This window comes from Apus apus, chromosome 6 (genome assembly GCF_020740795.1).
Source record: "Apus apus isolate bApuApu2 chromosome 6, bApuApu2.pri.cur, whole genome shotgun sequence".
Lineage (NCBI taxonomy): Eukaryota > Metazoa > Chordata > Aves > Apodiformes > Apodidae > Apus > Apus apus.
The window spans coordinates 7,517,912-7,540,638 of NC_067287.1; the positions used below are offsets into that span (position 1 = coordinate 7,517,912).

The 22,727-nt window shown below is 40.1% G+C and overlaps 1 protein-coding gene across 5 annotated transcripts in view; it reads right to left on the reverse strand.

Moving 5' to 3' along the window:
• MGAT5 (alpha-1,6-mannosylglycoprotein 6-beta-N-acetylglucosaminyltransferase) overlaps nucleotides 1–8,336 on the reverse strand; it is a 119,572-nt gene extending 111,236 nt beyond the window's left edge. For 2 of the 5 annotated variants that reach the window (XM_051623331.1, XM_051623329.1), the window contains exon 1: nucleotides 7,435–7,616. The gene's annotated coding sequence lies outside the window, so the exon portion shown is untranslated. Of the gene's footprint in view, nucleotides 1–7,239; nucleotides 7,360–7,434; nucleotides 7,617–8,265 lie in introns of those variants that run through there. The other 3 variants (XM_051623330.1, XM_051623334.1, XM_051623335.1) reach the window with 3 other exon arrangements.
• Nucleotides 8,337–22,727: the final 14,391 nt, after the last annotated feature.

Here is a 22,727-nt window from a genome sequence, read left to right on the forward strand (position 1 = left end):
TGTAGAACAGTTTTCCCCATATATTTTAATTATAATACTATTTTTCAAGTACAGGTTGTTTAAAAGGTATCTTTTCCTCCATTTCTAAGGCTCACTGTTTTCTTTGCTCTAAATGTGGCCAGATAAATGCCAGTATCTCAGTATGTAAGAAAGTGTTTTTAGACATGTTTTAGGTAGCTTAATCAATACTGGCATTCTTCTGTAACATTACACAGTGCACAAGCTATGCAACTGCTGCATATGGAAACTACTATGGCAGGAAATGAATCAAGGTACAAGGACGTTAATAGAAGCTGAACAGAAGCTAAACTTGTTACAAGCTTTTGCTCTATATAAGTCAGTACAGCCCTCAAAGGAAATTTTAAGTGCACACTTGGGCCTCACTGTACTAGTTTCAATATACAGAGCCAGAGGTTTAAATAGCGTAAACTCAAAAAGAGCTTAAGTAAACTGCAATATGCTTTTTACACCAGGGCAGAACTTTTCCTACTGCACTTAACTCTCATTACATCATTACAAAAATCCATTCCTTTCACTACAGGCTGGTGGCACACTGAATCACCGCTAGAAATGTACCAACAGCACTGTAACAACTGCTCATTAACTGGACATTCAGCAGCCAGCATGGATCAGCTACTGAACAAAACCACCAAATTTGCCATCGGTTTTCACAGAACTTCATCTCAGCTGCTAGCAAGCAGAAATTTGTAAAGGACTCCAGCTGAGAGGCCAATTCCAAGCCTGAAGCTCCTCCCAGGGCCCTCAATTATACTTTAACCTACCTTGGTATGAATTTTGATAACACAGGCTCAGTGAAAGTTCCTGTAACCTTTTCCTCAAAGGAACCAGGCATAGTCTGATAAGGTTAGCAATGCAGAACCCAAGGAGAGTCACTTAAGAGGCTCAAACAACAATTTCACAAATATTAATAACTGGAGCCATAAAGTAAGATCAATAAACTTCCCCTAAAGTCTCAAACCACTGAGATCTAGATTCAGACATACATAAAATAATTTTGGCAAACATTCATGCAACTCAGCTTCATTTCTCTCATCACTAAAAAGTCAGAAGTTTTTATTTTACTGATTATCTAATTTATTGAACATATGACTGCAAAGCTACTGAAAAAATCTGGGACAGTAATGCACCAAGAACTACAGATTAATATCTTATAAGTACTACAGCTTATATTTCACTTTGAAGAGAAGTTATAATATCAAAACAAAGAAAAATATTTTTTCTAGAACTGATTTATAAATAAACTCAACTGGTATCTAAGAACATAGCAATTAGAAATAATGATCTAATGTTTTATCTTGAAGTATAACCGTAACATACTCATGTAACTTGATTATAGGCTCTTAAAAACAGACTAAGTATTCAGAACTGGTTGATTTTAGCAAGAGTAAAATAGCTGTTAGCTTGAGTAGAAAAACCACTGGAAGCATCTGCAGCACTCTCCCCCTGCAGACTTTTTTCCAGTCTAGTAAAAGAAAAGTAAGTAGATGCATAACACAAATAGATGTTTAGTTTAAACAGAATGATACTGCACTTGATTGTGTTCTTCGAGGATCAATAGTACCGATTAAGAAACTGCGTTTCACAAAGAGAAAAACAGGGAGAGAAACTGGCCATTTTTACAAGAACTTAAAGAAACACATCAATGTGCTAAGGAACTGACTGGAAAAATGTAGCTTTAATAATCTGGGTCAAGCATCCTGTACTGAAGTCTGAGTGGTAAAGATTGAGAAATCTTTGTCGCTTTTTTCCTCTATACAGAGCATTTCACATCCTTTTCCTGTTCTGTCACATCAGAAAACAAATATGACCAATCCCTGAGCAAATCCTACCAAAATACAGGAGTGACAGTTCTTAATTATATCTAACGAGAAAGAAAACCATTGGACATTCTATTGAATAGACAAGTCTATTCAAATTAAATGCCCAATTTCAAAATTTAGTTGACTTCCATACAAACAGTTTGAGATTTTCAAAAGCCTCTCTCAAACAACTAGTTTTGTTAAGTCCTCCAAATATTATTTTCCAGACTTGTTCCTGATCTCTCTGGAACTTTTTCCCTGCAATCTCTGTGACAGAGGTATGTATTTTAGTATTTCCTAACTTAAATTCCACCAACACACAGAAGCTGAGAAACAGTAATTTTTCTTCTCGTACCCACTGCTTGTAAATGTGCCTCTAAGACCTCCACAACCCAAAGCATCAAACTGGTGTCTTACTTGGACTGTTTGCCCACTTGTTCTTTTAAGCATCTTATTGCTATCCAAGGAATAGCTATTCATTCTGCAGCCCTTCTTCCTGCCAAAATTGTCTCTGAATTCACTGTATGTCTAACATGAGCCAAATGCATATTTTTGAGGATTGTCAGTCAGAGTGTTTCAAAAGCAGAGATGCTGGAGGGTTTTGGAAGTGTCTCTTGGTTACTTTTTATTTTTTACACATGTAACTCTGTGTATGAAGTAGGAAGGAAAGTTTCTATCCACATAGAATGTCCAAGTACCTAGAAAGAGCACCGCCACCAGGCTCCTTTATTTTTATTACAGTAGTTTGCCAAATAGGTGTGAATGTTTCTATGTTAAGAACATTACATGTTTTTCCTAGGCATGAAATAGATCTGTCTGCTAAGTTTCTTTTTCAGAGAAAAAGCTCCTTTGCCAGATGCCTCAGAAATTCCAAGAACAGGTAAGCAAAGACACAGCAAGTTGTTTTTTTGTTTTGTTTTGTTTTGTTTTTTGGGTGGGCCCGTTTTAAATGTACAATTAATAACGAAAAAGATACAAAAAGAAAACTCATCCTGTGAATCTGAAATGACCAGGATCTGGTTGCCGCTGTTTGCCAAATACTTCCAGACAGACAGATTATCTTTCTTCCTTAATTATTGCAATTTTAATTATTAAAAAAGCACTAGCTTTAATTACTTCTGGACAGAAATAGACAATTCAAACCAATATCTGGAAAAGTGAACTATGTCATGGTCATGTTACTTGGAGTAGTATTTTAGAGGCACCAGTACTGGAAGCATTTATTTGAGGCATAAACAGCCTTCACACTACAGCGCAATGGAACAGTATGAGACTTTCATTCTACAGTTAGGTCATGCAAACAGTTTCATTCAGCCTTCAATACAATCATGTTACAATGTCTTGGTATAAAAAAAATAAACAACTTCAAACCTAGAAAACTACCAGGTTAGAAATTTTCCTCACATTTATTCAAAGTTCCGGAGTTTTTTAAACAAGCTTTTCACAAAAAGTAAAGAATTGGTATGTTTGATACTGCGTTCTAACAGTACAGCTTAAAACTTTCTCAAGAGCAACTTAAAGCCAGTATTTTCTCCCTTCTTAGTCTACAAAATACAGAATTAAATCATTGCACAAACTGCACTTGAACAGGACTTATGAAGTAAGAGCCATGGAAATTACTTAGAAGTTTGTTAGGAGATAGATGATCTAAGATTTTTGCTATTAATACCATTATCAATGTTCAAATTCACTCAATAAAGGAATTACATATATTGTTATTAACTCATGACTAAATCACTTAGGTTAGAAAAAACCCTTAAGATTGAGTCCAACCTTAAACGTAATGCTGCCAAGTCCATCAATAAACCATGTCCCTAAGTGCAATGAACTTCATCACCTAACTCTTAACAAGAGTGAAGAAAAGGTTTTAATTATAAAACTATTCTAGGGAAATGCAAATGCTAAAAGAAATGCTACAAACTACGTGAGTCATGAGCAACAACCAATAAAAGTAAAATTAGGTTCTGCCTGCTGCTTATAAACTATGAAAGTCCCTTTATCTAAAGGGCAAGGTCAAAAGAGGTGGTTGATAGCTTTCAAGGATTACAGGCTTTTATTAGGATATAAAAATCAGTAAGATAAACGTCAGGAGGTTAGACTAATAATCAAGGATAAGCAGTTTGGAATGCCTGTGGGATGTATGAAGAAATACAGTTAGCTAACAGGAATAAGAGGACCTTGTGAGACTCAAAGGGCCAGGATCACAAGATTCTCGACTCATACAAACCATAAATAATAAATCAAACAAATCACAGCATTGACTTAAGCTTTCCTCATGAAAAAGACTTTGCTACTTAGAGTAATCTAAGAGGAAACGCTCATCTCAAATAATTTTCTCTTGTCTGTACTTTTACTGCAGCGTCTCCCTAGTACAGACGCTGCCACAAAAATAATGAAAATGCCATAATTTTAGCTAAAAGTTCCCCAAAAGACCTACATTCTGTCCTGAGTGCATGCACAGACCTTGGGCTTGAAGGATTCTCCCGATTAAAGTAGACAAGATTTCTTTTTGGAAGGCAAGAACAAAACCCCATAGACTCTTCGCAAGATAGCTGAACTATTCCAGGTTGAATAAAAGAGTAAGGCTATCCACCCTGGTAAAAGTTTGCATTGTCCCAAAATCTGCTGCCTCACATCTGTCAAGCTGTGTCACCACACCACCTCACTTCTGTCACCAATTCTCCATCATTGCAGTGGCTCCTCCTCAAATGCTATCCAATTAAGAGAGCCCATGTCAATCCAAAACCCATTCCTGAACTACCGTAAGTTTGTAGAAAACTCTAGTCACCTTCTCCTTGCAGCCATGAATTACAGTATGTGAGTTATCAACTCACATGAACAAACAAGAAACCAACAAAAAAAGACTGAGTGAGAAGTGAGGGAAATCAAGCCAATATCAAAACAGAATCTGAATGAGACTTATGTCTCACATAAGTTATACTTCATTATATTATACGTTTGGGCTCCCAAAGAAATGGAACACATAATGAAGCCTTTACAACTTCAACAGTATAAGCCAATAACAGGAGGCTACAAGAGGAAAACAAGGATTTTGAGTGTGAACACATCGTCTGGAGCGTGGAAGATAAAAGATTTCTTAGGTTTTGGTATTGGGTTGTTGTTTTGGTTTTTTTTTTGTGTCAGTGGAAGTGCCTATGTGAGATACGAAATGCAGAGATGCCTGAATAGTAACTCAACAAAAGCAGAGAGAAATAAAGGGTGATCTTATTCCACTCCAATCAGTTTTGAAATTTTTGAAATTGAAGCTGGAGTAATAGCAAAACTGCTTGACTCTGGAAAGAGTTTCCACTCATCAGATTCCCAGCTGATTAGCACTGTGCAGAGTGTTCATTTCCTTCAGCAGATGCTTCCGCTGTTCATTACCAAAAGTTGCGGCTGGAGTAGCACTCTGGTTCCAAACTGGGCTAAGCAAAAGAGTTCTGCAGATACTTTGGAAATAATGTAGCATAAATGAAAATATTATCAGAACTTTTTTTATTAATAACATTGTATTTCTTTGCATTATCTATTTAAGAGCCTAAGCATACACTAAGTCAGACAAACTGTTGGCAAATAACCATAAAGTAGTATTTGCTACCAAATTTTCCTCATCACTGAGGAAACTAATTCTCCCATTCTGCCATGAAACACTAAGACAGTCTTCTTTAGATCTCAATCTGCTCAAAACATGAACACTGCATTCACATAAGCCTTCAATATACCTACCACACAGCTAATAATCAAGTTACTAGATCAGTGAAGGGCTGTTAGTGTCAGCTACTCCTGAAATCCTACTAGAATTTTAGAGCCAAGATAAGGAACAAAATTACATACTAAGCTATTTTATTAAACAAAAGCAGAAGCAGAGTGCACTTGTTGGATGACAGGCATGCAATGCCAAAAACATAACCCTGCAAAATAAATAAACAGAAAATAAACTTTAAGGGAAATGAGCAGTGCTAAAAAAATTCTATGTATTATCTCAAGCATAGAGGCTGATGGTATAAAGCTTTCTTCTTTCTTTTTTTCTTCTTTTTTTTGTTTTTTCTTAAGAAGAGAAAGGAAGGGAATCTGGTTAGAGGAAGATGACTGGAAAGAAGTTTTCTTTTTTCTAAGTAATTTTAGGAATTTAGAACACTTTGTTATTTTGCCAGATTCTATTTCATAAAGCAGATTAGGATTCTAGATAATTTGCATCCAGTGTTGCTGGCTGATTCCTAGCTTTAGGCAGTTTAGTTTTGGAAGCTCAAACAACCTGACCTCCTTAAACGCAGTCACTTTTGTCTTCCAACATCTTTTCAGTCTAGGCTACATAAAACTGCCTTCCTCCTGGACAGCAAGATGGATTTATCACCCAGAAAAGAAGAAGCATATGTTCTTATTTAATCCTTATTCTATTCATACAATATAAATGCATATTCTAGATAAGAGCAACAGAAAACAGTCTGCATACATTAAAATCTGAAGAACAGACGTATCTTTCACTAAACATACTGCTCCATGTATTGAAGTAATTTTAAGACTGAACAGGTGAAGAGTAGAAAGCAGTAGTGGAAGTTTCCTTACATATAACAAAACCACCAGCAAAAAGGTGAAGGGTTTTACTCTCCCTCTGAGGCTTGGTACAGCCACCTGAACTTCGGGTGTTGCAACAAGCAGAGTTTCTCAAGAAGAGCAGTCAGTCATTACAAAGAGACAAAGGAAAGAGGTAAATCACCCAAATCGGACTAAATTGGACTCAGTGTCCCCAGGCAAAATGGTTTCAACAATAAATAACAAGGATTAACTAGTTCCTCCTTTTTTGAAAGCAAGAATATTTTGAAAGAACTGAGATCACCTTGTTGATTTGGGGATAAAGACATACCCCTAGCCTGCAAACAACTTCAAATGCTGTCCTGCTGAAGATAAAGATTAACAGATATGGTACCAGACATTCCCTCCACCCTACCTGCATTTTCTACACCCGACTGTTAGCTGAGATGAAGTACTTGCACTGCATTAAAGCAAAATTCATTCCTGTATTTAGGATTATGAGTCATGCTGTTCAAAATGCTATCATACTATTTCATGGGGACAAGGGAACATTGCATTTCAGACAAAAACGAGGTTGTACTAGAATAACATGAATCTCCGGAGTAAGCCTTCATTTAAATAGTATTCTCTCCTTACTGCAGTTACCAGGAAACTGATGTATCAAGACCTAATGCAAAAATTAAGAATTTATTCTCCCAGGTTTACTGACCATGACGCTAGAAACAGAAATATGTACTCAAAAGACAAGATTGATATTACACTGTCCCTGAAAAAGATGGAACCTAGACTCCCTGCAATAACGGTGACAAAAGCCTCCACCGAGATCTAGTTCCTAAGAACTGAGTGACACTTATTTTACCCTAACTATATTAAGAAGTAAGTTTACCTTAAATAATTGCTAAATCTCAAGGAAGACGGGAACACGGGCCCCCAGAAGTCTTGTTCCGCGTAGGTCCGCGCACCTGGGCTATCACATCTCCTCAACCACCGCTCTTCGCAGACAGACAAATCCTTACAGTCCAACTGATGCTGACGGGTAAGAAACACTGAGCCTGACACACGAAGAACACTTATTTCCCACCTAAAGCTCAACGCCCCTCTGACGAGAAAGTCGCAGACACGGCGAACACCAAGCGCAGCCGGCGCAGAGGTCCCGGCTTTCGGGTGCCTTCTTCTCAAATTCACTCCCTAGAGCTTCACGAAGTCTGACGGGGAAACGAAAGCAGACTGGGGCGGAACCGGGCGCTTGCAAACCGGCCAGCAACGCGGCGATCACAACACTTTCGCCCCAGACTCACCCTCCCGTCCCCGGCGGAGCTCGCCTCCCGCGCTGCCCCGCTCTCCCCCTCCCCACCCCGCCCCGACACGGCGGGTCAGCGCAGCGGGGCCCCGCGGAGCCCGCCCCGCCCCGGAGACCCCCCCCCCGGGCCCGGCTGCGCTCGGGGGCCGGTGGGCACCGCCCGCCGAGGCGCTCCCGGCCGGGCTGGGCGCGGAAGGTCGTTACGCAAGGTGACGGGGGGGGGCCGGGCCGCGGCAAGGACGGGCCCCGCCGCGCCGAAGCGGCTGCCTCGGCGATTTCCCTCCTCCCTCCCTCCCTCCCTGCCTCCCGCCCATGCCGCACCCGCCGCGCCCCGCGGCAGCCGGGCACGCAGCTCCCCCGCGCCAGCCCGCGCCCCGCAGCGGGTGATGCGGCGTGGGGAGAGGCCCCAGCCCCGCGCGGCTGCGGCGGCCGCTCCAGGGGGGCTGAGGAGATCGCGGCTCCCTCAGGGCTCGCCGGGCCGCCGCGGCCTGACGGAGCGGCAGAGAACAGCGGCGCCCCCCCCACCCCACCCCACCGCATCCCACCCCACCTCCCCAGCGGGGCTGGGCGCGGCAGCAGAGCCCCGCGCCGCTTCCCGCCGCGCCGCCTCACCTCCTCCGGCGCCCGCCGAGCGCAGCGCCCCGCGCCGGGGCCAGCAGCGCCCATGCTCCGCGGCGGAGGCCGGCGCGGGCGGAGGGGGCCGGGCCACCCGGGGGCGGGCGGGCGCAAGGGAGCGTCTGCAAACTGCCAGCCGCCAAACCGGCCGGCCGAGGGCGCGCGCGGCGCAGCCCAGCCCAGCCCAGCCCGGCCCGGCAGCGCCCGCCCGCGCGCAAGGCGGGAGGGGGGGGGGAGCGCGCGCGCCAGCCGCCCGCACGGAAGCGCTTACGGCAGGCGGAGCGAGGGAGCGTCTGCAAAGTGCTTGCCCGCCTGTGTGGGGCAGCGGCGCCCGCCGCGGCGCGGCGCGGCGGGGGTCGCTGAGCGGAGCGGGGCTGGGCGGGGCTGTGAGGAGCGGGCGCCCGGCAGCGGGCACGGCCGCTCGTGCGCAGGCCCCGCGCCCGGTGGTGGGTGTGCGGGGGGTGTGAGGCTGGGAAACGCCCGTGAGCCCGCCGGGGAAGCGGCGCCCCGGCGCCCGTCAGCCCGGCGCTGCGGAGGGGCTGCCCCGCTCCCGCCGCAGCCCCGGCCCCGGGCTCGCCCGCCTTTGGGCAGGCTCCGTTTCCCCTCACGCCTGCCCGCGGCCAGCCCTGCCGCTGCCGGGGTCCGGCCTAGCGGAGCCCCCTGCCCGGCCGGAGGGGAGGAACGTCCCGGGAAGCCGCCGGCGGGGCCTGACGGAGCCGCGCAGGCTGCCAGGCACAGGTCAGGAACGCAGGGACAGGTAGACACGGCTGCAGCCGCCTCCCCGGAGCCACCGCTGCCTTCCCGCCCTTTCCCGCCCTCGCAGCCCCGACACGCGCGGCGGGGCAGGCGCGGGTCTGGTCGCTGGTAGCAGCTGCGGGCTGGGCTGCCGTACGTGAGGTCGTTACATCAGATTAAGGTTTTTTCCCGAGCATTAGAGTGTTGGTGCCAGGTTGCAGGGTGCTCATCTGCTTGTTAGGTTGTCCTTTAAACACGCCGAACGAGCTATTAGAGCTTCAGGGTTTGGGAGCCATTAGAGCAAAGGGAGATAATGTATTTTTTGTGACGGGAAAATGACTGTATTTCGTAGTGGCGAGACAGCCTCTATTTAGCACAGCTTCTGAGAGCGGTGTGTTTGCCCAAGCCTGCACACGCAGGCTGAGGGGGAGCTAGCAGAAGCTGGGTGACATCTGGTGGCCAGCCCTGCGCTGGTACTGGTAGAGGCTTGCTCTCAGGACGGGATCCAGATCGAAGTAAAAAAGCAAAACCAAAAAACACCACACAAACAACAACAAAAAAACCCCACCTCCTGGTTACCTCTACGACCTAATATTAGTTAAAGTAAGAATAGGTTTAGCTTGTAATAAGCTGTAGAACTTAGATCAGTAGCTGTTAGAATACTCCTCGCGTGCCAAGAATCAGCTGAAAATGGTCACACACACACCCAAAAAAAAAATCACCAGAACAAAATCAAGTAAAGGTGGATGGTTTTGGTGACAATTCACAGAAATCTCTGCTAGTGCTCAGTGTTATTCATTGAGGGCTTCTCCACATAGGACAGAAAAAGTGATGTGTACAATACATGCTGAAGGACTCTTGTTTGTACCCACAAGCATCTGCAACTATCCTGTGCAATCTGGAGTTTCATTTTTCACCCAGTGTTGTGCCGTGTTCCAGATTGGAAACTCACCAGCATTTAATGAGAGGTTAGGGATCTGAAAATTTTACAAGATGTTGAATGGTCAAAGCCTCGGACCTTCATTCTGTGTAAGATGGGTAGCTTTTAAAAAGATCTGCTATGATTTTGAAACAGGCTCTTGTCACAGCATTTACTGTGCTTTCATTCCTTTCCATTTATTGTGCTTTTAATTTAGGAAGCATGTATGCAGGAGCTGACCTAACATTGCAGTCGCTTCTGAGTTTGATATGTTCTGCTACAGAAATATTCTGTATCAAAAAATAACTAGTGGTCTCCTAGCAGATCTCTTGCTGAAGGGAACAGTAGACCTAATTAGGTACCAGTTTTCAAACTAAAGTGTATCAACCAGATCCTCCAGTCTGGAATAGGATATTATACTATGTATTTTACAGTATGTATGTCTGACGTAGCTGAAGGGAAAAATATGGCAGAGGTGAGGAAACTACATGCATTGATTAAGGAAGTGAGAACTGGAGTGGACTCCCAGCTCAAGGAGCATTCTGGAGAAAAGCTGGGTTCTTGGAGCAAGAGACATAGAAAAGAGAACATAAACCCCTGCAGCATTAACATAGAAGAATCTGAGAGCAACTTGGCACTTATATTTTTATTCCTTATTTTAGCATGTAACAACTAGGCCACCAATAATTAGATTTAGCTACCTCAGGCCTGTCCCACATTCATCACGCAGCTCACACAGTTAATGCTTCACCCATCTGCCCATGAGAAGGGAGTGTGGGTGGAGGCCACAAGTGAGGCTGGTTAGAATAATTTAGGCCTGATAGTGCAATCATCTTGCCTGTTTCCATCTCAGAGCTACAGACTCTCTTCAGGTCCAGGACTCTGCTTACTGATCCCAACACACCTGGGTACATGGAGACATGGTATGGAAGCACCACACTGCAATTTAAGGTGCCTCTTAAGGGTGCCCTATCTGCTCAAGGATCTGCCAGGAAGCATATTTCCCAGAGGTAGTCACACTCCACTATGTAACACCACTTGTGCTTCCTGAGTGTCGTCACATGCATAGCTGCTCTACATAAAACCAAACACATCCTGTGAGCTGACATTTAGTGATTACAGAAGATAAATTGGTAGGTCTGATGGATGTGTGAAAACACTTAAACATTCTGTAAGGCTAAGACCATGGATTTTGGCTATACCTGTTGTTAATGTAGCACTTTTGGGTCACTCTGAAGTCTGTCTTATTAATGGGGAAAAGGATCATATATGTAGCAAAATTACAGCACAGGTACTGATTGATGTAAAGGTAAATAGGTCAAGTTAAATATAACTTAGTTTGACTTTCCTAATAGCAAAATCTGTTATTATGAAATATATATTATTAGAGAATATCTATACAATAATTTTAATATAGAAAGCTCTTTCTTCTGAGGTGAACTACATCCAGCACTTGTTAGCCCCTTCTTGTCTCAGGTAGATAGTACTATATCATATTATGCTCCTTGGATCACCACAACAATAAAGCATTTGAGAGCAGCTGCATTACAATCTGCATCTCCTTCAAAGCCCTTTTGCCTGGTCTTTGGAAGGTCTTCAGCCCTCTGTGCAGGGTTTCTTACTGTCTTTTATAAGCACCTCATACAGTCCTCTGAATTAAGGGTTACTTGGTAGCTTTCTAGATACGAAGTGGACTCTTTGGTGGTAGGCTGAATATTGAGTATTGTATTATTAATGTTGAACATGACTTCAATAAAATGAAAAAGGAGAAGAGGAAAAAGAAGGAAAAACTGAAATGTGAACCAGAGATAAGATAAAAAAGACCTTCCTGAAAAGTATCTCTGTCACTTCATTTCCAAACACAGTAACTCTGTCTTCTGAGGCTTCCAACATAGGCTTTTAAAGCTTTCTGTTTGATGTCTCCCTGAGCTTTATTGATACAAATGAGTTTACTGTAAAATGATAGCCAACTCCAAGCCCTGTGCAGGAGATCAGAAAACTTATATGTTCATGTTCAAGAATGTCTCTTGCTTTTTTTTGGTTGCTCTGATCTCTCAGGACCTCATCTATGTTTTTTGAAATACAGCACAATACAATTCTGAAGAGCTGTCATATTAATAATAGTATTCTGATCACAAAGTGAAATCTTGAAGAGTCACTCTTCCCTTCTCTTTTTGTCGTTATTCACAATTTGAACTTGCTGCAGGATAACTTTCATTAACTGATTAAATATCAGAAGAGCAGGAAATAGAAAATCTCCCCGTCCTTTCCTCATATTCAGGTAAACCCACTGTTTTCTAACGTGATTAAGACTTTGCAGTTAGTCTTCAACTGTTACCTTCTCACCAAGTGTTTATGGACATTTAAAAAGATTTTTAAAAGGTGTAATAAGCTCTCCATACCATTAAAGAGCAACATCAAATCAATTATTTTATTCTTTCCTTTGAAGGTTTTTTTTCTGTCCCTTGATCATAAATGTAACACTTGGGCTATAAAATGTTCCATCACCAGGAAACATTCCAACAGATCTTCCCCTTACCACGGACATTGTAAATATAAATTGTACAAACATTTCCATTAACTTTGCACTGAATTATTAAACAGGAAATAAACCCTTGTTTTTAGGTACCAAACCAGACATTTCTAATAGGTATTTAATTGTGCAATAAGTGAAATAAGGAGCTCCACATTGCAGGAAATTGAGATTTCTTTTCAGAGATCACAGTGGCTTTTCAGTGCAAAATGATATGTAATTATAACATTTCGTGGGCACAGAATAAAATCTGGTGGAGCTGATTCTCCACTGTCTGCTTCCCTTTGTAGCAGTTAGTAAGAATGGTTGTATTTTAAATCTACCTTGCACAGGTTTGAATGACTTGTCAGGTTTGAATGACTACAAGAGATACTCTTGAATTCTTGTTTGAATGTAAACTGAAATTGCATCATGATTTATTCCAGAGAATTCATTGAACCTGGGGGAATTAAAGACTTTCCTGGAAAAAGGGAATCACTGGCCACTCATGGAAATTTGCCAGAGAGACTGTGGCAGATAAATTATTAAGGTATGAAAAAGGAAAAAGGCTAAGAAAGAACAAAGACAGTCAGGACATAGCAGAAAATCTGAATGTGTTAGTTTTTTGGTGTTCACTATTGAGGTAGTATTTTTTTAAGTTTCATCTCCAGTATAATTTTTATGCAGCTTTTGCCTCAAACAGAAGAATCAACAGAAAAGTTTTTAGTTTGAATCACTAAAATTCACAGTAGCAGGGCTTGCTGCTACTGTGAATGGTATTTGTCTGAAGGTTTTGAAGGAACTTAGATAGGAAATTTCTGAGTGATTGTCTCTGCTGCATTGCCTAATCCGCCTCTTTTCATAATTATCAGAAGGACCAGTTTCAGGGAAGTCTGTAAGAGCAACTCTGAAAATTGGAAATGAAGGCTCAGTCTGACTTGCCCAAATGAATATTCTTAGGATATACATGGATAGCATATGTATAATAGGTTAATATGTATACATGATCCTCTTCTGTAGAGGTTAACAATAGGCTCTCAGGTTGGTTGGTTTTTGGAGTCAGTAACCATCTCTCTGATCTGGATAGTAGTCTCTACTCAGATATCTGTAAACTTTTTTGTAAAATCATGAGCCAAATACTTACTGTTATTAAAGAAATGAGGTTGTCATGGGATATGTCATAAGAAGTTTAAAAGACAGGAGTAGAAAAAGAAAACAAAAATAAAAATAAGATTATGGGATAATCTGTTGCTGTGCAGGGAGTTTATCTTTGGAATCTCTCAGGACCTTGTTTTTTGACCCCTTGATTTTAACATATATGTAAACTATCTGGAAAGGGAATGAATGTTGAGGTGACAATTGCAGATGATAAAAAATTACTGAGGATAATAAAATCTAAATCTGATTGTAAAATATTGCAAAAGGACACTGTGATACTGTGTCAGAAAAATAAAATAGCAGATATAATTTACTGTTGATTGTACTTTGCATGATAAATGCAAAATTACTTAAAAAAATTAAAAGTGATTACCTATGTAATAAAATAGACTTTTGATATTACTGATCAGGAATGAGATTGTAAAATTACTTTGAAGAGTCTCTGAAAATGTCATCTCAAATGTTCAACAGTGATCAAAATATCAGAATGTTTGGAATTATTAAGAAAGGATTTGTGAACAAAACAAAACGTCCCAATGTCTGTGTAGATCTATGGTATGCTCAGATTTTAATCTGGTAGTTCTCTTTCCCTACCTCAAAAAAGATATAGTAAAGCAATAAGGGATGATAAAAGTGATCAGAGACTTCTAATTACATTGCAGGAGAAGAGACAAAGCTGACTAGATATTGGAGAAGAGGAGAACTTGGGAAAGGGCTGGCAAAGATTGAAATCACAGATCACACAAGGATGAATGGGGCAAAATTTATTTGTCACAGTAAAAAAAATCCCTGTGACATCCAATGGCATTTTGAATAGTGGATTTCAAACAAATAAATACTGTTCCAGGCAAAATCTACGTTAATTGTAGAAGCCACAGGGTTTTCTGGAGGCCAAAATATAAATGGATTTAAAAATGAATTACCTAGTTGAAGGATAAGAGATCCTTTAGCAGCCTTTAAATAATTAACAACTTAAAGCAGGCTCTAAGTCTTTAATTGTTAGGAGGCTGGGAGTATATTCCCTGGGAGGCATCACTCTTCATTTGTCCTGTTTCGTACACTGCTCACCAAGGTGTCTCCTTATGTTCTTGCTTTGACATACTGAGCAGATGGTCCTTCATCTGACTCAGAGCAGCTGTTACTGTGTCCTTATTCCTTCCTTTTATTTGCTAACTCATCTGAGGATGTGCTTCTTTTCTAAGTTCCAACTCCCTCACCTGAACAAACAGAGCTGAACAGGACATAATGCCCTTCCTTTGAGGTCAAATTCAACCTCTTCAAGGTGCAGAATAGCTCCAATTCAACATAGCCTAACAACTTGTAGACTCAATCCTTTCTGTCTTTCAAATGTTCCTGTGCAGGTCCTGGCATATTTTGAACCATGAACTGGAATAAATTCAAAATAACAGTTTTAAAAAGTGTTCTGGAAGTGGTACTCTGCTATGTCCTAGGTGAATATATATATATATATATATACACATGCCTCCTTTACCCCAAGTATAGCCCCAGTCATTTGCTGCTGTTGAACTGCAGCTCATAGAACTATGTCTCATGGACAAAATCTGGAAAATCTTGGTACTGAAGAGGCAAATTCCAAATTTTTAACTAGCTTGCACACTTAGTGTTACAGTGTGGTTGTAGCCAGTGTAACAGAGCCATGAATTTGGAATACAGAGTATCTAGTTGGATCTCTGCTACATTATCACTAGTGTAACAGAGGAGTTCAGGTTGAGAATTACCTTAATTCTTTTTCAGCCTTAACTTAGTTATATGTATCTGTATTTCTGTTGTTATTTGATACCCAAACCAAATACTAGGAGCCAAATAATCCTTGTTTTTTAATCTGGTTTTATAGTTTGAACTAGGGTATTAATTGTGATTTCAGCATCAGGCCTACTGCTTTAAGCATATCTAGGAAATACCCTAGTTCCTATTAATCTCCAGAACTTTGACAAAACTCACAATCTGTATCATACTGCTGTACATACCTGTAGTTGTTCTTAAGTGACCCATAATAATTCTTTTTTTCTTTGAAATATTATATTAGCTTCTTCATTTGAAACTCAAAAGGATATATAGATTCAGAAAGGTACCTTATCAAGTTTAGTCTTAATTAATGCTAAATGCATTCTCACACAAGGGGGAAGAAAACACATCATGTAGGTAGGCCATCACTGAAATTGGCATCTTTTCTCTCTCAAGTAGCCAGGTGACATTTTGCTTTTGGGAAGCGTTAAACTAAGGTGTTAGAAACAGATTTAGTTTACTTTCTGTCTGCTTAAAAGACAGCTGTTGTCACTGTTTTGGCAATTAATGTTTGAAAGTAGGAGGTATTTGACTTATAGAAGACACTAAACTGGAAATTGCTTTATAAAGCTAAAAAGGACTGATTATAAAACTTCACAGAAAAGGAAACTTTTTTCAACAGTTTATGAACTGTGACAAAATGGTCTCTTGCTTCAACAGGAGGTAACTGAAGCTTCTGTTATTATTAGAAACAAACTCAAACGGTGAGATTTAGTTAATTAGCTTTGAACTCCTTTCCCCTCAGCCCCAAAAATGAAGGGAATTTTTTGTAGGATACACTGTAGTGTACTGTATGTCTGAAATTCTGGAATGTTTTCCATCACCAAGAAGTTATTTACAGTAGGTCTTGTCTTTGATTTATGAGATGGGCAATAAAAGATGGGATTCTTGACTGTAGAATTACCACACATTAGAGTTACCTGTAGGCTTTCTGCTGGTTAAGCAGTTCTGATAGGTCCCCTTTGTCTAATTAAAAAATCTAAAGGTTGAGAGTCCTTTGGTCAATGAATTCCAGGCTGATGTGTATTTATATTGTTATTCTGTGTTATTAATAAAGAAAAAAATCAGGATGACTAAAGTCTTGACAGTACTGATCATGTGTTTACATTGTTTGGTGGTAGGTGAAAATATAAGTGGACTTTTAGTTGCTAAATAGTAACTGAGTTTTGTAGGTTACCCTAAATGATGTCTCCTTAAAAGTGTTTTAAAGTATTATCTTGAAAATTTTATTCTGACCTTGGAGAGAATCTTTTAGGTGGTTGCAGTTGTCTGGAATTGTCTGACATTCTACAAGTATAGTCCCACCAAGTCTGTACTATAGAGACTATATGTGCAATCTTTCAAACACTGCAAAAGTCCTAGAGGAATGCTCATCCATCTGGCACGTCAGTGACCTCTAAGTCTTCCCATCTTGTTACTGGACACTTGGAAATAATGTCTGTGAATAGGATTCCCATTGCAGAAAGAGGAAAATCACCTTAACTTTTATGGGTTTCTGATGTGGTGATAGACTATGCAAAGTTTTACCCAGTCAATGTTCACTTAACATATTTAGAATTGACAAAATACAATTCTAGAATATGTTTTGCGTAGGCAGTTGCCTCTCCTTAGACATATATGCCTAACGAACATGAGATAAGAAGGAAGATTGGATGGCTTCATCCAAACACAGGGAACTGAATATTGACCAGATTCATAGTGGAGATACTATTTCAGCATCAAACTTCTAAGTATCTTTTCTTATTTGTGGCTAGAGAGGGATCATTGGACAAAATCTTTTAATATAGCTTCTGTTGGCCCAGACTGAAGAGGTGTGACCAAGGGTTTCAAGTTATAACCCATTTAGATCTTAGCAAGCTGGAAAATGTGTCTGTCTAGGAATGGAAATTTACTGTGTGTAATCACGTTATGGTTTTTTAGGTTGCCTATATAGTTTAGGAGAACAGCAGGTGGTTTAGGACACGCTTGCAGTTAACTAGATCTGGCTAAATAATATGCAATTAGTGATTTGAAGACTTGTTTTTTTAAGTCATTAGGAGGTAGGATTTTTGGTAAGTGACAAAGGCAAATACTCAATCAGGAGATGCAGTGTTTGAAGAAATACCTTTTTACGTTTATTTAAGTTTTTTTCATGTGCTGGATAATTTACCGTTAGTCATTGCCTAAAAATACTGCAGGTTGAGTTACATCAGTCTGCCAGATAAGGTACATGAAATGTTTACTTCAGTAAACCTAGTCTTGCCTTTGCTTGCTGAAGCTGGGATTGAAAAGTAAGGAGAGTAACAATAGTGGAGTAATTACCAGACCCACTCTATCAGCTCAGAAAGATGTAACCACGTATAATTGCAGCAGATGTAAAGCAAGGGTCAATCTGCTCTTCCTTCAGAAATAACTTGTAAAGCAACGACATTTCTAGCCCATAGGCCACAGATGCTCTGTGGTGCATTGATGGGTCTTGGACAACCTTCTGGAGAGCTCTAGATAGGTTTTTTTATTGTAAAGATGCTTAAAAACAGTAAAGTCCCTTCTGAGAACATACACGCAACTCTTAATTTTCTATTTTATATAAATTGTCTAGATTTCTAGAATTTCATATCACTGAAAATCTCACAATCAGCTCTCTCTGGTGAAAATGTCTTGTGTGAAAACAGCTGCCAAAATAGAGACAAACGTAACAGCAAACTCTGGACAAACAAGATTGACTCCTGTGAACTTAGAAGCCTGGAGACATTTCCCTTTTTGATGGCTTTTTTTTTTTTTTTTTTTAGAAAAGCATACTTACTACAGATAACCCAATGTGCATCATATTTAAAGTTTTTATTTTACACTTGCTTTTGTAAAAATTAATCATAGATGTACTTACTTGTATGTAGTTATTTAAGAAGTCAGAAACTTTTTCATCCTCTGGATTTGTTACATATGTGCACAGGTTTACAGCAGTTATAAACAGAAATGACCTGTCAGGGCATATCTATCCTGCTATAAATGTAGAACCTCCTTTTCCCACACTGTGTATTTGATAATGTTTTATCTGTTTTTAAGAACATTCCAATTTCTTACACTTTATTGAGCTTGACATATCATATTTAACTGATAGCCTGGAAACTAACAGGTCTTTCTTTGCTTTTATCTCATTAATTCCTTTGTTTTCAGTTTCAGGTGATTACTTCCAGTTGTTTCCATTTATAGAACTCAGAAAAATTCCTCTCTTGTATTTTTTGACCTTTCAGATGTTTGGGAAGTAACATGTTTTAGTATAAAATACGAAGCTAAAAACCTTCCATATGTTGCTGAGCTGTCCCTGAAAACATACATGCTTTTTCTTTCTATTACAAATTTTTAGACAACTTACTTCTTCCTAAATGTTTTCTGGATGTTCTTTCTTGGTTTTCTACTTGTTCTGCTCTTTCTTTCCACTGACTAATTTCAAATGCCAGCAGGGATTAATAGCTGACTCCTTGCAAGGGAGAAGATGTCACATTTTGGATAAAAATAAGGATTGCAAAGAATGGAAATATGAGTGCCCATTAATAGAAAGGAAATCTGAACTCACAGTCATCTGACATCTCAATGATTTTTCGCAGAGCTAGAGAGAGTTCGGATGGTTTGCTGATCTCTGTGGGACATTCTGCAGAATATGCTATAAATTATAAAAATAATTACAAAGTAGACTGGAAATTACATAAACTGAGTTATTCCAAGCTCAGCAGATTGTTGAGCAGTAGGTCCAGAAATGCTAGAATCACAGGATAATGGGATTACAGGCTTTGAATAATTTCAGTAAAACATCACCGCTACTCTTTTGGGCAATTTTTGCAAGGGAGCTGACAAGTAAAATACTGCCAGGAGACAGGAATTAATGCAGTATCTTTATATGAGTGGTTGTTGTCATTAAAGGATAGTATTCAGAGGTTACTATGGGAGAGAAGGTAAATTTGGGTCATGGACTCCATGACTTTTCCAAATGACTCTTAACATCTGATCTTAAAATTTGTTTTGTCTTCCTCGTAAGTCAAATGTGAATCAAATCATCGGGCAGGTTGTGCATAAAACTTTAACAAAGTTAATGCCACAGAATTCAGCTATTTCTCTGTGTTCCAGCCTTAATTTTGAAAAGCAGTTTTAGTGCTGAACTTGCTTTTTAGTCTTCTTAGGTCAAATTAGATTTGGAGCCTATTAGCTATGACAGTGTCCTGTTAAATATCAATCATAAGGGAGGAGAGTCTGTCATGCACAGCATAGGAAAGTATTTACAGGATAATAGCATCTTTTGCTTCTGGGTATAAGCTGATTGTCAATGTGGAAAAGAAATGTTGCTCTTATGGGTAGCATTGCATAATGGCTTATTGCATTAGGAGGATTTGCACCTTCCTCTGAGATACAGTAATGACAGACTACCAGGCTTGATGGGCCAGTAGTCTGATCTGCCATGACAACCCTTTATGTTCTGATACATGTGACCTGCCAGTGTCTATAGTGAAAAGATAAAACATTAAGCTATTGGTGAGTGAAGAATAAGGCATGTGGAAAGAGATTTCTAAAGGAACAGTTTTCAGTTGTCGGTATACAGTGAACCACCTTTGTGGAAACAAGCAATACATGGCATGAATCTATGTAGAATAATTTACCATAACCACCAAAGTTCAGTTATTTATTTTTATTAACTTAATTATATGAGAAAGCACTGCTTTGTGAAATAGAGAAGGCAATTATTTTAGGGAGACAAAACTTAAACTGGCAAACTGTTTGGAGTTGGAGTAATTAATAGATAAGCTGAAGTTATGCAGTTGGTAAAAATTTCTCAGTACTTCATAGAAAAATATTTAGCATCCAGAATCCTTAATGGGATTAATTCAATGCTTAACTCTTCCACAGAAATTATGTGTAGGACATTTGCGAAGTCAGTATAGCCCTAGTCCAGCAAAAAAATAAAATATTGTACAATGAGGAACTACCATTTATGTACTTGAAGGTACATCAGTGTGTTATTTGCACTGTGCCTCTCTCTTCCTCTTAGTTTTTTATGGTTTGGACAGTAAAAGGCCAAAAGATCTTTCAGTGTGTATAAACTGTATCTAGCACAACAGAGTTCCTGGTCCCTGCTGATTTCAAGGAAATGCTATTACACATCCTGCTCCCTGCACTCCCGTTGACCCTAATGGAAATGTTTGCATGAATAATTTGAGCTCTTTGTATATATTCACATAGGAAAATGGTATTGCCCTGGGAAAAAAAACAATGGGTCCTCCTTTTCTTGCTGGATACGCCTTCTTCATTGTGGTAGGTTTGATCTCTCAGTGCAGCTTTTTATTCATTGACCTCAGTGTCAAAAAGCTGCTTTTTTTTTTTTTGTTGGGTTTTCTTTAACTTGTTCCCAGATGTCGAATGTGACCAATGGCAATAAAATAAGTTAGATTCAAAAAAATAGAATTCTATTTCAAGCCACAGAAACAATTCCCTGAGCTGTCCATAGGCTTAAATAACTGTGTGACTAATTTGCCAAGAGACATCTAATGAACTGTTTTAAAAGTAAAATCAGCTACAGCAGTGGTGGATTTTTATTTGTTTTTTTCCTGCCACATTATCTCAACAAGTCCGTTGGTTTAGAGCTTTCTTGTATAACAGAGTTATGTACAATTCAGAACTCCGTAAACCTTAAAGTATCAGTTATTAAACAATGTGTGAATATACCATGTAAGTTTGTACCATAACATGTTATAAATGAGCTATGAACTATTTTTATAAATATAAAACCAGAGGAAAGCCCAAGACATATAAGCCAATTTAAGTTCAGTTAAAATGAGAGGCAGTCCAAATTGCCAATTAAATTTTCACAGTTAATGTTTACAAATCTGAATTCTGTGAATGGTTTCTGTATTTTTTAACTACTTATACTAAGAGGTCTCTAGAACATGCCTCAATTTGGTGCAGCCAGATTCTATAGCGAGAGCTTATTCCTGTTAGAAGTTCTTATTAGTAGAAATAGTTTATACACTTACACACATGCAAATCCTTGTTCATTTATTTGACTTTGGAGCAACAGTGAGACAAAACTAAAGTATGAAATTAGACTAGGTAAGAATAAGAAACAAATTCTTTACACCTCAGCAAGTAACCTGCCTTTGAACACCAGCACTCCAGTTTCGTGCCTTTCATTTTTAGAGCCCTTTGTAACACTTTCTGTAACAGGACAGGTCCTTAGTTGTTATAGCAGTCTGTGCTCTGTGGAGGGGAATTCCCTTGCTTTACTTGGTTCATTGGCTCCCTGAGGCAGAGAAATCACTGTGGCAAGGGAATAGGGACAAGGAAGAGCTTCTGGGTGGGACATGCTGAAGGGAGTATATGTGCAGAGGAAGATGGGCAAGAAGGTGAGTGTCCTTCCAATGGGGTTTGTAGAGCATAGTGTGAATACTCCTTCAAGAACTGCTATACATCAGTGACCCAGACACTTTCCCTTTAAATATAAAGCAACAGTTCAATTGGAGAAAGTTAAGAGCCTGAATTGAGCCATCAAAACTCTGGGAAGGGAGTTTTGAGCATTTGCTCAAAAAAATGCTCTGAGCCATTGCTATTGGTTGAACAACATCAGAGAGGTAAAACAACCATTTACTCAAATGGAAAATTTGGCATAAGAGCAAATTGGGTCACAATTACACTTAGGCAGGAAATCAGAAGTTTCTAAATGTCAGATGTTTGAGGTTCTGTGATGTCCTTTCAGGAAAAGCGATGGGAGTAAAAATCCCTCACTCCCCAGCTAGTTTTGGGGATGTTCTTTAATCAGCTTATGAAGGCTGACTGATAGCAGGGGCTGAATTTGTTAACTTAGGAAGTCCATTCTAGTATCTTGTCGTTTGTATTGGTAGTTTCCTCTGGCTGGCAGAAGCAGGTAAGCACACTGTATGAGCTGTATGGCAGGTATTGACAGTGTCTCACAGAGAGCTGTCATGCTGTCGACATGGTCTGTAATGAAACCACTCATCACTTAAAAGGCTCAGAAATGGCAATAGTAATTATTATAATCCAACACTCAGTTTTCCACTGCTGGTAAATGTGCCTTTATTACTTAGCATTTCGAAGTTTTTATCCTAATCAACAGGCTTAAGTAAAGTGCCTTTTCCTTTCAGTTTTTCAGTTTTTCAGGCCTGTTGGACATTTTGACTCTAAAAGAGTCCGAGACACACAATGGGAGATGTGAAGCCCATATAACTAAGAAGACAACTCCAGCTTTTCCATTTAGTGTTTTAGTCAGACATCTCTCTGGAAGGTGCAGTCCATCTTAGCCCAAGATAAGTGCACAATGGCTGAGGAACCTCTTTTCCCCTTTTTAGG